Source organism: Lucilia sericata, unplaced genomic scaffold (assembly GCF_015586225.1).
Source record: "Lucilia sericata isolate MDLA Ls3-8-SP2 unplaced genomic scaffold, ASM1558622v1 Contig000169F_arrow, whole genome shotgun sequence".
Lineage (NCBI taxonomy): Eukaryota > Metazoa > Arthropoda > Insecta > Diptera > Calliphoridae > Lucilia > Lucilia sericata.
This window is the reverse complement of record NW_023994198.1, coordinates 198,474-215,662: the sequence shown is the minus strand read 5'-3', so window position 1 is coordinate 215,662 and position 17,189 is coordinate 198,474. Positions and strand designations below refer to the sequence as shown.

Sequence of the window (17,189 nt, the reverse complement as noted above, 5' to 3'; positions counted from 1 at the left end):
GTCGGCACTTACGTATGTATACCCACCAGACATTATGTATTTATGTATGTTCATATATCAATGGAAATATTTTCAAAATTTTTTAACAATTTAGCAGATTTTGAATTCTCTGTTGGTTCTTAGGAACTTGATTTTAACATACATAGCGTTCTTTATAAAAATTAAGAACATAAAAGTTTAAGAAATTACAAATGAAATGAGAAACTTCCTCATAAGTTGAAGGTTAGAAAAATTATTTCCGCAAAAGCCATCAAATAAAAATAGTTATTGAAAATTGTAACTTTCAGCCCTATAATTCTTATTATTCCGACGATCTGCAAACACATTTAACTAAATATTAATTTATTTCCTCTCATCATATACGCCAAGGTTGTATGAAAATAAATTGTTCACACTTCCTAACGTTTTTATACCCTACAAAACAATAATGGGAATAGTGCAACGCTCTAATCAAATAAACCAAGCTTGACTTTTATTATGCGTTTGTGCTAGTGTTTGTAGCATCCAAAAATACTGGTCCTACATCCACCTTAAAGCGTACGAGAATCACAGACGACTACGCTCTGTCCGTCCGTCTGTCTGTCTGTCCGTCCTTCTATCCGTCCATTGGTCAGTCTGTGTGTCCATGTAAACCTTGTTCTTACGCTAGAGATCGCAATTTTAAGATAATTTGATAAAATTTGGCATAATTTTCCCAATAACGAAGCCTATTGAAATTGCTTGAAATCTGGCTAATATTTCACCTTTCACATTTTAATGTAAACGTAAATGCCTCTTCCAACCTTTATATATAACCTCTCTTTTAGAAAATCAAGTTAAATGCTTTGTGAGTTATTAACAAGTGAGAGTGTTATATTCGGCCGAATCTCATATACTCACCATTAAAACCGTATGCCGTTAAAGTAATGCTCTCCTATAAACATCAGGGAATATGGCTTAAGTCAATTATGAACCGTCTCTTTGGAATTAACAAAATATTTACTTTTAAAAACGAAATATTTCCTGAAGGGCACCTTATATAGGGACTAGGGTCAGTTATAGATCAATCTTCATTAAATTCGGAATGAGGAATTATGTTTCTAAGCACATGTAAACTTTTTATATCGATTTTCATTGCTGTACTCGTAATTTTTTGAATCCTACTCATCAAATTAACTGAAGAGGACTTTATATAAGGTGTAGGGTCAATTATTGACCGATCCTCATGACATTTTGCAGACCGATTTTGGTTCATATAAAACTCATTTACATCGCTAATCATCGCTATACGCGCATTTTTATTCCAGTAATTAGCATTAAAGAAATTTTCTGAAAGGACCTTATATTGGGGGGTAGGGTCAATTATGGACCGATCCACATAACACTTGGTAGAGAGATTTTGGTTCCCAAGAAACGTACTTGTATCGAATTTCATCGCTATACTCGTATTTTTAAGACAGTAATGAGTGTTAAAGTCATTTTCTGAAGGGGACCTTATATGGCAGGTAGGGTAATTTATGGGCCGATCCTCAAAAAAAATTGGTAAGGAGGTTTCGACTCGCATAAAATTGGTGTGTGTCAAATTTCATCGCAATATTTGTAATTTTATGCCAGTTATGAGCGTTATAGTCATTTTCTGAAGTGGACCTTATATGGGGGTAGACTCAATTATGGACCGATCCTCATAAAATTTGGTAGAGATATTTTGACTCATATGAAACTTATTTATGTGGAATTTCATTGGTAAAATCTTATTTTTAAAACAGTTATGTCCATTAAAGCCGTTTATCGGGGGTCCAATTGTATGGGGGCTATCCGAAAACATGGACCATTTTCAATACCAAACAAACCTTATCAATAGAGAATATTAATGGAAAATTTCAACTGTCTAGCTCGTCAGTGATTTTAACAGACAGGCAAACGCTAGATCGACTTAGAATTTAATAAGGACCCAGAATATATATACTTTTGTGGGTCTATGACCAATATTTCGATGTGTTACAAACTGAATGACACATTTTTTGATGGGGAGTTTAAAAATAATTGACATTTTTTCATACTACTCACTGGTGTAAGATATAACATGGTTGGCAATGCCCGACTATACATTCTTACATATTTGTTCTTGCATTTAAGCTCTTGGGAGTTGATATATATTATATAAGCGGAGTTTAATATTTTCCTTGGAAATTTTTCTTAGTCTATGACTACGAAAATCCATTTATATTTGTTGATGATTGATTATATTAATCTTTTTCAACTGTATGGAAATTGTTTTTTTCGTTTGTTTCTGTTTTTAGTATGCTTTGCTTATTTCTATTTTATATCATTTTTTTGTTTCACCAAATAAATAAGCAAAACTACCCATACGAAATATATGAACTAAAGTGTATCAATCATGATAATAAGTAAAAACATAAATTTTTTGGAAACATATGTGAATGTAATATGTTGTATATATGTTATTTTGATTTAAATAAATTTAGTGTGTACTCACATATGAGTTTATGTATATATTAAAGCATTTATTTTGGCTCAGCTGTATGCATATTTTATGTTAATAGAAATATGCTACTTCTCTTCTATAAATCTTATTTTGAACATTGTTTTAAATATTTAATAAATTGTTTTATCCTTTACTACTTAGAAATATTAACGGGATCGTATTGTAAAAATGGCTTTGTACACAAACAAATTAAATATTTTGCAAAATCAAGTGATAAGTTTTTCTATACTTGTTCATATTTTGAACTAGGTTTCAATAGTGCATATTTGTGGAAAATTTAATACCCATGATTGAAACATGATTCAAAACAGTCTGACTGGTTGGTATTGTTACTGTCACTTTTTATTCATCATTGTTATTGTATATACATATATTACCAGCCACAACTTATGGATACACCTGTGGTCACCAGTAGGTTAGTGGTTAGTTTTCTAGTCTGGTAGACCGGAGGTGGTGGGTCCGATTCCCACCTTAAGCACCGGTTAAGGAGAGCGCAACAGGCCCGATAGATGTATATATATCCTCCTTTCAAACTAACTTTCTATGGATCCACCTTCGAAAGTTCCACTAATACATTAGAGACTATTCCAAATATATCAGTGATCAGTAAGAGCTTTTTTAATCCCACCATCAAAAACGATGGGGAGTATATTGTTTTTGTCATTCCGTTTGTAACACATTGAAATATTAGTCTAAGACCCATAAAAGTATATATATTCTGGGTCCTTATTAAATTCTAAGACGATCTAGCCATGTCCGTCCGTCTGTCCGTCTGTCTGTTGATAACACGATAGAGTCCAAAAGGAAGTAGATAGCGAGCTGAATTTTGCACAGATACTTATAGTTGATGCAGTTTGTTTGGTATTGCAAATGGGCAATATCGGTCCACGATTTCGCATAGCCCCCATATAAGGCCCCCTTCAGAAAATGACTTTATCGCCCATAACTGGCTAAGAGAAGTATCAATAGCGGTGAAATTCGGCACAAACATGTTTTATGGGAACATAAATCTCTTAGTAGAATTTTATAAGGATCGGTCCATAAAGTCCCCTTCAGAAAATTACTTTATGGACCATAACTGGCTAAGAGAAGCATCAATAGCGGTGAAATTCAGCACAAACATATTTTATGGGAACATACATTTCTTCGTCAAATTTTATAAGGATAGGCCCATAATTGACCCTACCCCCATATAAAGTCCCCTTCAGAAAATGACTTTATCGCCTATAACTGGCTAAGAGAAGCATCAACAGCGGTGAAATTCAGCACAGACATGTTTTATGGGAACATAAATTTCTTCGTAAAATTTTATAAGGATGGGCCCATAATTGACCCTACCCCCCATATAAAGTCCCCTTCAGAAAATGACTTTATCGGCCATAATTGGCTAAGAGAAACATCAATAGCGGTGAAATTCAGCACAAACATGTTTTATGGGAACATAAATCTCTTAGTAGAATTGTATAAGGATCGGTCCATAATTGACCCTATCCCCCATATAAAGTCCCCTTCAGAAAATAACTTTATCGGCCATAACTGGCTAAGAGAAACATCAATGGCGGTGAAATTCGGCACAAGCATGTTTTATGGGAACGTTAATCTCTTCGTAGAATTTTATAAGGATATTGACCCATAAGGTCCCCTTCGGAAAAGGACTTAAATGCTCATATCTACCTTAAGAAGCATATACATAACAATAAAATTCGACATAAAAAAGTTTTATAGGAACTAAAATCATTTTCTTAAATTTTATGAGAATGGGTCCATAATTGACCCTAATCCTCTAATAAGGTCTCCTTTATACAATGACTTTAACGCTCATTACTGACTCTAAAATGTGGTTATGGTTATAAATATTTATGGTTATAAATATTGGATCAAACAAAATTAATATTTTTAATTCGGAATAGCACGGTCCATGCCTTTATTAAAGGCCCTCTTCCAAATATTTCCCTGATGTTCATATTAACATTGACATATGATTCAACATAGATCGATAATATCAAAGTTTATTAATAAGGATGATTTGATGGTGGGTATTAAGATTCGGCATGGCCGAATATAATACTCTTACGTTAAAGTTTACATTTAAATATAATAAAGATTCAAATTTGTAAAATTTTTTAATTCTCCGAGTCCTATGATTAACTTTTTCCTCCATTTGAAGTTCACAAATGCTAGCAATAAACATCTTAAAAAAAGAAAAGGAAAATTTATGTTTTGAAGAAAAATAAAACGGAATTCAGAAAATACCAATAAAACCCATAAATTTAAAACCACTCAATACTGTCAGGAAATTACCAGCAAAAAAAAAAAAAAAAAACACGCTAATAACACATGATTGCGGCACTTGTTGCAAAGTTTATCCACAATTTAGTTTTTTTCATTCTATTGCATGCATAACTTTTAAATTATTCAAAAGCATGAAACAGACCCACAGAAAAGTGAAGGTACCTTATTTAAGGATATAAAGTATTACTAAACAAGTAAGAATGTCGGCTAAGACGCATCTTATACACCCATCATTAAAGTATGTGCAGACATGATTTACTCATTTAATTTTATCGACAGGAATATGCAAATTAGGATTAAAAGGGAGTTTTGACTATAGGCCGATCTCTTAAAAGTTTCAAAGGGAGACGATTTGATTTAAACTAAAAGAAAGAAAAGGGATAGGGTTAGTTATGAACCTATCCACAATCTTTTGAAGTTAATTTTTATACCCTACACCACTATAGTGGGGAGGGTATTATGCGTTCGTGCTGAAGTTTGTAACACCCAAAATTATTGGTCCTACACCCACCTTAAAGTATACCAATCGGCTCAGTTTCACTTCCTTTGTCGATTAAGCTATGTCCATCCGTCCGTCCGTCCGTCTATCTGCCTGTTTGTCTGTCTGCCTGAAGTTTGTAACACCCTCAGAATCACTTCCTGTGTCAATTAAGCTATGTCCATTCATCTGTCTGTCTGCCTGTCTGTGTGCCCATGTAAACCTGTAGAGTGCGCACAAGGTTTACATGAAAATGAATCACAATTAATATTCGCATTTGGTGTAGGGTATAATATGGTCGGTTACACCCTAGACGAGCTATGTCCGTCCATCTTTCCGTCTATCTGTCTGTTGAAAATATGATAGAGTCCAAATGGAAGCAGCTAGCGAGCTGAAATTTTGCATAGATCGGTCCATAATTGACCCTATCCCCCATATAAGGTCCCCTTCAGAAAATTGCTTTAACGCACATGACTGTCTAAAAGAAGAATCTATATTCGACATGAACATATTGTATAGAAACCTAACCTCACCTATAAGAAATATTTTTGGAAAATTTCAGTTCTATAACTCTTTACGTTCGTACCCTATCGTCTTTTCAACGGACAGACTGATGGACAGAAAGACTGACGGACAGAAATACAGACGGACATAAATACAGACGGAGAGAAAGACAGGCGGATGGATATGGCTAGTTCGTCTTAGAATTTAATAAGAACTCAGAATATGTTCATATACTTTTGTAAGTCTACTACCAATATTTCAATGTGTTACAAACGGAATAACAAAATCAATATACCCCCAACTTTTTCGATGGTGGATATTACAAAAATGTAAAAAGTGATCCTTTTAAAAATAAAAATTGAAAAATAGTCTTGGAAAAAAGAGAAAATATATAATAAAAGAAAATTTAAAAACGAATAAATCAGTATTACTACTATTTGTTATTGAAATTGTAAACAACACTTGTATAGATTAAATAATTTGTAACTATGTAAAGTGTAGAATAACTAAACACAAAATAACAACAGGTTTACAACTATAAACATGCTATTTTTTTGCAACAACACGGGAAAACTTTACAAAACATGGAAGCAAAAAGAGAAGCACTTGTTGCCAAAATATATTAAATATTGCCCCATAAATAAAAACAAGCGCTAAAAGTGTAATTAAATAGAAAAAACAAGTTTAAAACTAAAATTATTATATTTTTTATAAGAATTGCAATTTAAAACATATAAAAATAATGTTTTAAATTAATTACTACAAATTTAAAAGTGAAATTATATATCGTATACCATTGTGCAACAACATACTTTGTGTGCGCCTAAAAGTATGTTGAATATTATAAAGATAAATAAACAATAAGTTTGAAAATCATTGAGTTTTCTTTCATAGTATGTATTATTAAAAAATTTAATTTCAAATTTAGTGTAAGAAAAATTGAAAAATTTAGCAAACTAATTAAAGTTTATTTAAATAAAATGTTATTACTATATACTTACATACATAGATATTAATGTAATTCATATGAATATCAAATTACATAACATAGTGCATTTTTTAAATACTTAAACAAAATTATTCTATAAAACTTATTTTAATATTGTACTTTTAAATTATACATTTTATTTTGCATAAATCTGTAAATATGTAGAAAAAAAATTTCCTTATTATTATAATCTTTTGTCATCAATATAATCTTCACTTTCAGACATGTCTCATGCACATTTCCTTGATTTACATCAGTTTACATAACAATCTTTTATATACAATGTAAATCAATTGAAATTTTCCAATATTTTATGCTATTTTCATCCACACTTCCCTGCACTGCAATTTTCCAATCATCACAGATAATCTTTTCAATACATCTCTTTTAACTTATAGAAAACTAAGAAAATGTTATGTTTCTTTTTATTATTTTTACATCATATATTCATATTGTTGGCGTATGTTATCATGTGTTTGTATACATACCACACATGCAAATGTAGTGTCGATGTGTTAATTACTGATACTTTCCACATCCATATGTATGTATGTACAGAGTGTGAATTGTACAGTGAGTAATAAAAAATAAAGTGTATTTATATATAGATACGCATATATATGTTTAGTTCCTATTCGGAAAACTATGAAAAATTTTAATAATTCGACGAAGAAAACGACCCATTCATTTTTGCCCTATCGTCCTTTCAAACTGACAAACTGACGGACAGAAAGAAAGACGGACAGAAAGACAGACGGACATAAATATAGACGGACAGAAATACAGACGGACAAAATATAGACATACAGAAAGACAGACAGATGGATATGGCTAGTTCGTCTTAGAATTTAATAAGAACTCAGAATATGTTCATAAGTCTACTACGGAATGACAAAATCTAAAACCAATTCCAACTTTTAAACCATGGAGACTCAGCGCTGTTATTCGGAACACAATTCTTATCATAAATTCGTTGCAGAAAAAGTAGAATGAACACTACATATTTGTTAGTATATTAATTAATTCGTACCCTAGCTCTTAAAAGGGACTCTGAACCTTAAAATCTATGAAATTTCTAATAGGAGCTATTAAAATTTAATGGTTGGATCACGCATGAGGTAAGTAGGCTTAAGATAGTTGTGTGTTCATATGTTCTCCAATATTTAGATACGTTAATAGGAAGTACTTTAAGGATATGCTTTTACTTACATTTTATTTATACTTTTTATCATGCGAAAACTTTTATCCGTCAATGTATTCAGATTTTTGCTTTAATCTGCTAGTAGTTTATTGTTATTGTTATTGCGCTGTGTGTCTAGAAATTTTCGTTATGTTCTCCTATTTTTGTAGTATTCAGTTATTGGTAATCACTTTTTCATTGACGCTTCAATGTCTACAGTTCTATTCTACTGTAAAGCCTGAAAAAAGTACTAAATGAAAAATAATTTCTTAAGCGTACCTTCATAACTTCGCAGTTGAATGGAATTCTAGTGACGTATGTTAGTGAAAAACGATTTTTAATATACATACATATGTACGTACATACTTATATGCCTGTGAATAAGATATGAAGCAAAAGTAATATTGCAAAAATAATATATTTATATGCGATAATATTGTTATATTGTAAGATACGCGCCGAAATCTGTTCTTATTCTGTAGTATATATTTATTTTTGTACACTTAGAAAAATAAATCTGAGATATTGTAGAATATGTTTGTCATGGTTATATCTTACTATCATATATGTGGCCTTCGGTAGGTCGTGGGTACGATTTCTACGTAAGCGCTAACTAACTAACTACTAACTAACTAACTAACCTAACTAACTAACTACTAACTAACTAACTAACTAACTAACTAACTAACTAACTACTAACTACTACTAACTAACTAACTAACTAACTAACTAACTAACTAACTAACTAACTAACTAACTAACTAACTAACTAACTAACTAACTAACTACTAACTAACTAACTAACTAACTAACTAACTAACTACTAACTACTAACTAACTAACTAACTAACTAACTAACTAACTAACTAACTAACTAACTACCTAACTACTAACTAACTAACTAATACTAACTAACTAACTAACACTAACTAACTAACTAACTAACTAACTAACTAACTACTAACTAACTAACTAACTAACTAACTAACTAACACTAACTAACTAACTACTAACTAACTACTAACTAACTAACTAACTAACTACTAACTAACTAACTACTAACTAACTAACTACTAACTAACTACTAACTAACTAACTAACTAACTAACTAACTAACTAACTAACTAACTAACTAACTACTAACTAACTACTACTAACTAACTAACTAACTAACTAACTAACTAACTAACTAACTAACTAACTAACTAACTAACTAACTAACTAACTAACTAACTAACTAACTACTAACTAACTAACTAACTAACTACTAACTAACTAACTAACTAACTAACTAACTAACTAACTAACTAACTAACTAACTAACTACTAACTAACTAACTAACTAACTAACTAACTACTAACTAACTAACTAACTAACTAACTAACTAACTAACTAACTAACTAACTAACTAACTAACTAACTAACTAACTAACTAACTAACTAACTAACTAACTAACTAACTAACTAACTAACTAACTAACTAACTAACTAACTAACTAACTAACTGACTAACTAACTAACTAACTAACTAACTAACTGACTAACAAACTAGTTGGGTATAATGATTATGAAGAAATTGCTGTTGAAGCTTTACCAATTACTTGTAATTGTAATTGAAGTTTTTCCAATTACTATTATGTTGTAATATCTATATTGTAATGTGTAATTGAAGCCTGGATATTACATGTATTTTTAATTGGTTTTTGGTCAAGTACACATTTGAAAAAATACAATTTCAGGTAATTTCGATTGCTTATTATCCAATTATACATTAGAAGTAATTGTAATCGACCATGTAATGAATTATTTTGTGTAATCATAACCCCCCCAAGCCTGTTTTACATATATAGCGAAAAATATTAGAACTACTTGTAAAAATTTAATATAACTTTCGAATTTTTTAAAACTTTAAAATCGCGTTTCTCAATATTTTAATTTTGTGGCATACCGAGTTAAACAAGATGGATTTTTTAAAGATCTAAAGTCTATACCGTGTTTAACATAAAAGTCATTCACGTACAAATCGTTTCATTGAAGAGAAAATAAATTTGTTATCATTGATCTTTAGCGCACCCCAGTGATGGTCTCACCAACGTTCTCTTCAACAAAAAAAAAAAATATTTTGGAAATTAAAATTAGGAAAATTTTTTCTATCTGTGTGCTTTTCAAAAAAAAAAAAATCTCATCAATATAATCGATGATGCATTTATTGCACTGGAGAATGTAGATGATGCAATTTTCTTCACCCACATCTTAACGCCAAACAATAAGACGAACAAGCAACCACTCACAAAATGAAACACACATATCCACACATAAATAAAAATTAATTATCAATTTTCGAGGTTATTTATAAATCTATCACTTATGTCAAGGCATGCATATGAAAAGTTTATTATTAAAGAAAAAAAATAAGAACAAAAAAAAAATATATAAAAATTACTATGGAATATAAAATATTCCAAAACTAAAGAAAAATATTCACACATGCATATAATATCCAATATAACACTTAAATAGCCCTTAAAGAAAAACTTTTAAATTTCCAAGAAAATAGAAAAAAAAAATAATAGAAAATTGTGAGAATTGAATAGAAGTGAAAATAAGGCATGAAGCCAAATGATATTAGAAGAAAAATAAAACAAAAACAACAACAACAACAATGAACATTATTAAGTATTGTATATTGTAAACTGACTCTATGGTTATCGATGGAAGTGAGCGATTATCATGTTTGGCATACAGACAACTAAATACTAAAACTAGCTATAGAATCGACTGGAGGACAGATAAATCGGCAGACAGATAGACACAAACGGATATACACACGTACGGATATAAAACATATGGTTCGTTTAATAGAAATGTAGGCTCTCATAAATACACAAACGTACAAATATTTGTTTAGTTTATTATACATTTAAATACTTGAATGTGTGTTAGTCTGTAAGTGTTTATAAACAATTGTGTGTTTAGTTCAAAGTGATGACAATATTGCACAGTGCACTGAAAATAAAACAAGTGTCATAAAAAGATTGATTTTCCGAAAGTTTACTTCTAATTTGTTTGATTTATGCTGAATTTTATTTTCGATACTATAAACTGTATTCCAGGGGAATACTTATATAAAATTTCAGCCCTCTAGCTCCTTCCGCTCGTACATAATCGTTACTTCAACAGACAGACGAACGGACTTGGCTAGACCAATATTTTGATGTGTTACAATGGGACCAATGTGTGGTTGATATAAAAATTATAAATTTTTAATAATGTTTTAAGAACTTCCCAGTAAAAACTTGGAATCAACATTCAATCGAACCCAATTACATACGATTTCACTGGGAATTAAAGAACTAAATATGTACATACAATTTATATTGGCTAATTTTTCTAATTACTTGTAAGCGATTGTGATAAGTACTTGCAATGAAAAATTTTGTAGAGAATTGTTATCGGGACCAGGATGTGATAGATCTAAAAGTCCATATTGCTTTATTATACCCTACACCACTATAGTGGGGAGGGTATTATGCGTTTGTGCTGATGTTTGTAACACCCAAAAATATTGGTCCTACACCGACCTTAAAGCATATCAATCGTCTCAGAATCACTTCCTGAATCGATTAAGGAAGTCTGTCTGTCTGTCTGTGTCCATGTAAACCTTATGCGCACTCTACAGGTCGCAATTTTTGAGATAATTTTGGTTCAAGGACGAACGTTATTGAAAATGGTCCATACAACCGGATACCCCGAATAGGGCTTTTGACCTAATAATTATATTAAATGATCTACTATCTCTACCAAAATTTTTAAAATTTAGTTTTATATAAGTCTTAATAATTCTAACGATTTTCGCAAAGATTGACCATTATTTGACCCCCATACAAAGTCCCCTTCAGAAAATGAGTTGAATGTCCAAAATTCACTTATAAATACTAGTATCACGATGAAATTTGGCACAAATAATTTTTATATAAACAAAATTCACAACATTAAATTGTATAAGGATCGGCACAACCCCCATACAACCGGACCTTCCGATTTGGGCTTTTTATATCTTAACTACGTCTAATATACTACTATCTATCCGAAAATCGGCATAATGTGCTGATGTTTGTACCAATTATCGGTCAATTATGAACCGATCCTCGTCATATTTTCTAGAACGATTTTAGTTTTAGTAATGAGCGTTAAAGCCATTTTCTGAAGGGGAACTTATATGGGGGGAAGGGTCAATTATGAACCGATCCTTATAAAATTTTTTTTAAGCGATTAAGGATCCTGTAAAATATGTTCATGTCGAATTTCATCGCTATGGATGCTTCTTCTGTACAGTTATGAGCGTTAAATTCATTTTCTGAAGGGGACCTTAAATGGGGGGTAGGGTCAATTATGGACCGATCCTTGTAAGATTTTACAACGATATTAAGGTTCCTATAAAATATGATGCTGCTTTTAAGACAGTTATGAGAGCTAAAGTCATTTTCTGAAGGGTAGGGTCAATTATGGACCGATCCTTATAAAATTTTATAAAGATATAAAGGTTTCTATAAAATATGTTTATGTTGAATTTCATGGCTATAGCTGCTTCTTTTAGTCAGTTATGAGCGTTAAAGCCACTTTCTGAGCGGACCTTATATGAGGGCTAGGCGGAATCGTGGACCGATATTGCCCATTTTCAATACCGAGCAAATTGCATAAATATAAAATGTCTATGCAAAATTTCTGCCAGCTAGCTACTTCCGTTTGGACTCTATCGTCTTTTCAACAGACAGACGGACGGACAGACATGGATAGATCGTCTAAGAATTTAATAAGAATCCAGAATATTTATACTTTGAAGGGTCTAAGATGAATATTTCTGCTAGCAACAAAAACTTGGAACAAAATCGTTTATCTTCGTGAAGAATTGAAAAAAATCACATAGAAATTTTTATAAAAGTGAAGAATTTTTTCCCCTCAAACCACTGTGTCTTAATTCTTTATTGAATGCATTTGCATATTATATTCCCCGCCGTATGCCTACATATGTTGGTGGGATTGTTCGGCTGAAAAATTGTGTGGTGCTTTAAAGCACAGACTGAGTCCATTGTGTGCATATTACTGCATTGGACTCAGCTGTTTAAAGTTATTTCGTTGCATTCATTCAGTGGGACAAGTTGTTTATATTTGCGTGGAAAATTATAACGGATTTTTGTTTAGTTTATTTGTCGTGTTTGTTTTCATTTTTTTGTTGCTGGTTCTTTGGTTCGCTTTAGTTTCTTCCATTCATTTCATTTTCGTACAATTTTCCAGCCAGATTAACATGATTATTTTGAAAGAAGAAACAATGAAAGGGTGTGACACACGCAGAGTGTTTAGTACGGGTATTTCAAGCGCGCCGTTACGGAAGTATTTTAACGCAATTTAGTTTGTCGACACATTTTCGAATTTGTTCGATGCGAAATGCAATATAGTGTTGTTTGTTTTCCAAACGTATAGAGTAATTATTAAGCTGTGTCTGGTATGCAAATGCGCCAAAATAAATTCGATTTAAGAAATATATAGATTTTGTTTATACAATCACTGTACAATGACTATAAAACAAATTAGAAAAAAAAATGCAGCAAAAAATCTCTGTCTATTTTGAAAAATCAGCGAAAATAAAAGTCAATTAAGCCATAAAATTCGTTTGCAGTTAAAAAAAAACATCAAATAATTACAAAAAAATATATTTATTGATTGGAATATATTTGCCATATTTACCATTTGTTAAACAAAATTGTTTAAACTTACAAAAGTAAACAAAAGTGCATAAAAGTCAAAATTGCCATATAAAATAAATTATTTTAATTAATACAAGCTAAATATGCATAAAAAAATATTTATTTCTGAACACAGAAGATAAGACCATGTTTTAGTGTAAACAATAAATTTCCTTTTCTTTTAATAAAGCCAATACAAACTGAAAAAACAATTTCCGGTTAAATTAAACAATATACATAAATATTTTTTTCTCGATCATGATTATCGCGATCATTAATCGTTAAAACAATTTTAATTACGTTCTCATAAATCTTGTGTTATTGCTTGAATTACAAACGATTGATTGGGATAAAGTGTTTTAAAAATGTTTATATTGGACTCAAATGAAAAAACAGCTATTTACCAAAAAGCAGAGAGAAAATCAATTAAATAAATTAAAATATTACTGGATAAAAAATATCTTATTTGCAAATAATAAAAAAAACAAATTTAATAAATTTTCTTTATACAAAAGAATAAAACACAAAACTGTGGAAAATAATGCGTAATCCGGACATTTAAAATACATGTATCTATGGATGTGTTTTTTGTGGTCACTGAACGTTTGTCATCAGAAGTATGTACAGATATGAAAATAAACACAATTAATAAATAATTAAAATTTACGAAACCCAGTTAAATGACAAAAAAGTGTGGGATGCAATTTTCATGTAAAATAATTATAAGATCATTTCGCCAAATCTGTCCATCTGGTCATCTTATTAAGTCTGAAAGGAACTAGAAAACTGAAATTTTACACAAGTATTCTGACTTAATAAGGTTTGTCTGATATTGAAAATGAGTAATATATATCTACGATTTTAACAAGTCCCATATAAGTAACCCTCCGAAAAAACAATAAGAAACTATAGTCGGGAGTGGCCGGCCCTATAATACCCTATACCAATTACGAATATTAACTGTGATTCATTTTCATTCATGAAGAATTTATGTTGAATTTTTCCTTGGTTCCAAACATCAGCACAAACGCATACTACCCTCCCCACTGTAGTGGTGTAGGGTATAATGACTTTACCGCTCATAACTATCTTGGAAATGTTAGTATAGTGACGAAATTTGACATACGCAACTTTAATGGCCTGGTCCGCTTCAAAAAAATATTGACACGGGTCGGTTGATAATTGCCCCAGAAAATGAAGCGTACGTTATAACAAAATGTACCACGATGCAATTCGACACGGACAAGTTTTATAGGAACTTAACTTTCTCTACTAAATTTTGTAAAAATCAGTTCATAACTGATCATATCCTCCAAATAAACAACCTTTCGAAAATGAATTGAACCCTTCTAACTGGTTTAAAGTATTAGTACAACGATGAAACAAATTATGATAAAATACGACAAAATTGTTTTATTTTAATAAATTAGTAAATATATTTTTTGAAGCAGACCTTATTTGGGGGTTAAGTCAATTTCTAAGAGATCTTCTCAGAACTCTAGGGAAATATTTGTTTACCCAAAATACCTCCTTATGTCCAATTGGGAGACTCAACTTGTATTTTTAAGCCAATTATATAAATATTGTACATTAAAGTAATCTTCTAAAGGGAACTTTATATTAGCATATTTTCAATACCAATCAAACTGCATCAATAAAAAATATTTTTGCAAAATTTCAGTCAGAAAGACGACTTACGGACATTAAGGTGGCCCAAAATGGATGTTGCTGGTGTTCCCACTGAAAATGAGAATTTTGTTCATTCTAAGGTACCATTACTCTTTGGGAGACGATTTCAATGGCATAAGACAATTTGTATACGACTCCGTCCGTCCGTATGTCTGTCTGTGTGTCCATGTTAAATCTACAGGTCGCAATTTTTGAGATAATTTGATGAAATTTGGAACGTACTCTTATTTTGGTCCAAGGACAAATGCTGTTGAAAATGGCTAAAGTCGGTCCATTATTTCACCTAGCCCCCCATACAACAGGACCCGCCAAATAGGGCTTTTGCTCTAAATTTGTAAAACTTAATTTTATATAAGTTTTAATAATTTCAGCGATTTTCGTAAAAATCGGGCATTATTTCACCCTAGCCCCTATACAAAGTCCCCTTTAGAAAATGACTTGAATGTCCACAATTCACTTATAAAAATTTGGCACAAATAAGTTTTATATAAACATAAATTCTGACAATAAATTTTATAAGAATCGGCCTAAGTTTTGCCCAAGCCCCCATATAACCGGACCTCCCGATTTGGACCTTTTAGCTCATAAATACGACAAGTATACTACAAGTATATCTTCCCAAAAATTGTCACAACTTAGGTTGATACAATCCTAAATAATACTGTCAATTTTAGTAATGATCGGGCTTCATTTGACCCTAGTCCCCATACAAAGTCCCCTTTAGAAAATGCCTTGAATGTCCACAATTCACTTATAAACACTGGTATAACGATGAAATTTGGCACAAATAAGTTGTATATAAACATAAATTCTGACAATAAATTTTATAAGTATCGGCCCATGTTTTGCCCTGGCCCCCATATACCCGGACCTCCCGATTTGGATCTTTTATCTCTTAACTACGTCAAATATACCACTATCTTCCCAAAAATTGACACAACTTAATTTGATACAATCTTAAATAATACTGTCAATTTTAGTAATGATCGGGTCTCATTTGACCTTAGCCCTATGCAAAGTCCCCTTCTGAAAATGACTTGAATGTCCACAACTCATTTATAACACGATGAAATTTGGCACAAATAAGTTTTAAATAAACATAATTCACGACAATAAATTTTATAAGGATTGGCTCAATTTCTGCCCTAGCCCCCATACAACCGGACCTTCCGATTTGGTCCTTTTGTCTTTTAACTACGTCTAATACACTATTATCTATCAAAAAATCGGCACAATGTGCTGATTTTTGTAACACTCAAAAGTATTTGTCCTTAAGTATATCAGTCGGTTCAGAATCACTTTCTGAGTCGATTAAGCTATGTCCATCTTTGTGACCGTGTAAACCTTGTGTGCACGCTACAGCTCGCAATTTTCAATATAATTTGTTAAAATTTGTCACACACTCTTCTATCGATCCAATGACGAAGGCTATTGAAAAATGTTGAAATAGGATCTTTTATTTCTCCTAGTCTGCATACAATTGTTTTCTTCACGAATTGTAAAATTTTGTATTTTCAATATAAACAGACTTATGAGAAATGAGATGTTATTGTACAAAACAAACCTGTATTGGAACTTTTTGTCCATGCCATTCATTTGGTGAGTATTTAGTTTCGAGTTTGTTTCTATATGTACATACATTAGGGTGGCCACGTTTGTATGGAGAAGAAATAAGGTACTGATGTTCCCAACGGAAATTAAAGCTTGTTTCATTCTAAGATACCGTTTCTTAAAATTTTTGTTTTGGGGGTCAATATTTCGTAAGCATTGTCAAAGGATATAAATGCTATTTTTTAAGGTTTTCCGATTTTTTCATATTTCACAAAAT

General features: G+C 31.2%; 1 protein-coding gene across 1 annotated transcript in view; it reads left to right on the top strand.

The window, feature by feature from the left end:
* Nucleotides 1–13,077: 13,077 nt before the first annotated feature.
* Nucleotides 13,078–17,189, top strand: part of LOC119601490 (mucin-5AC) — a 59,647-nt gene continuing 55,535 nt past the window's right edge. Inside the window, exon 1 of the mRNA XM_037952443.1 lies at nt 13,078–13,431. The gene's annotated coding sequence lies outside the window, so the exon portion shown is untranslated. The remainder of the gene's footprint in view (nt 13,432–17,189) is intronic.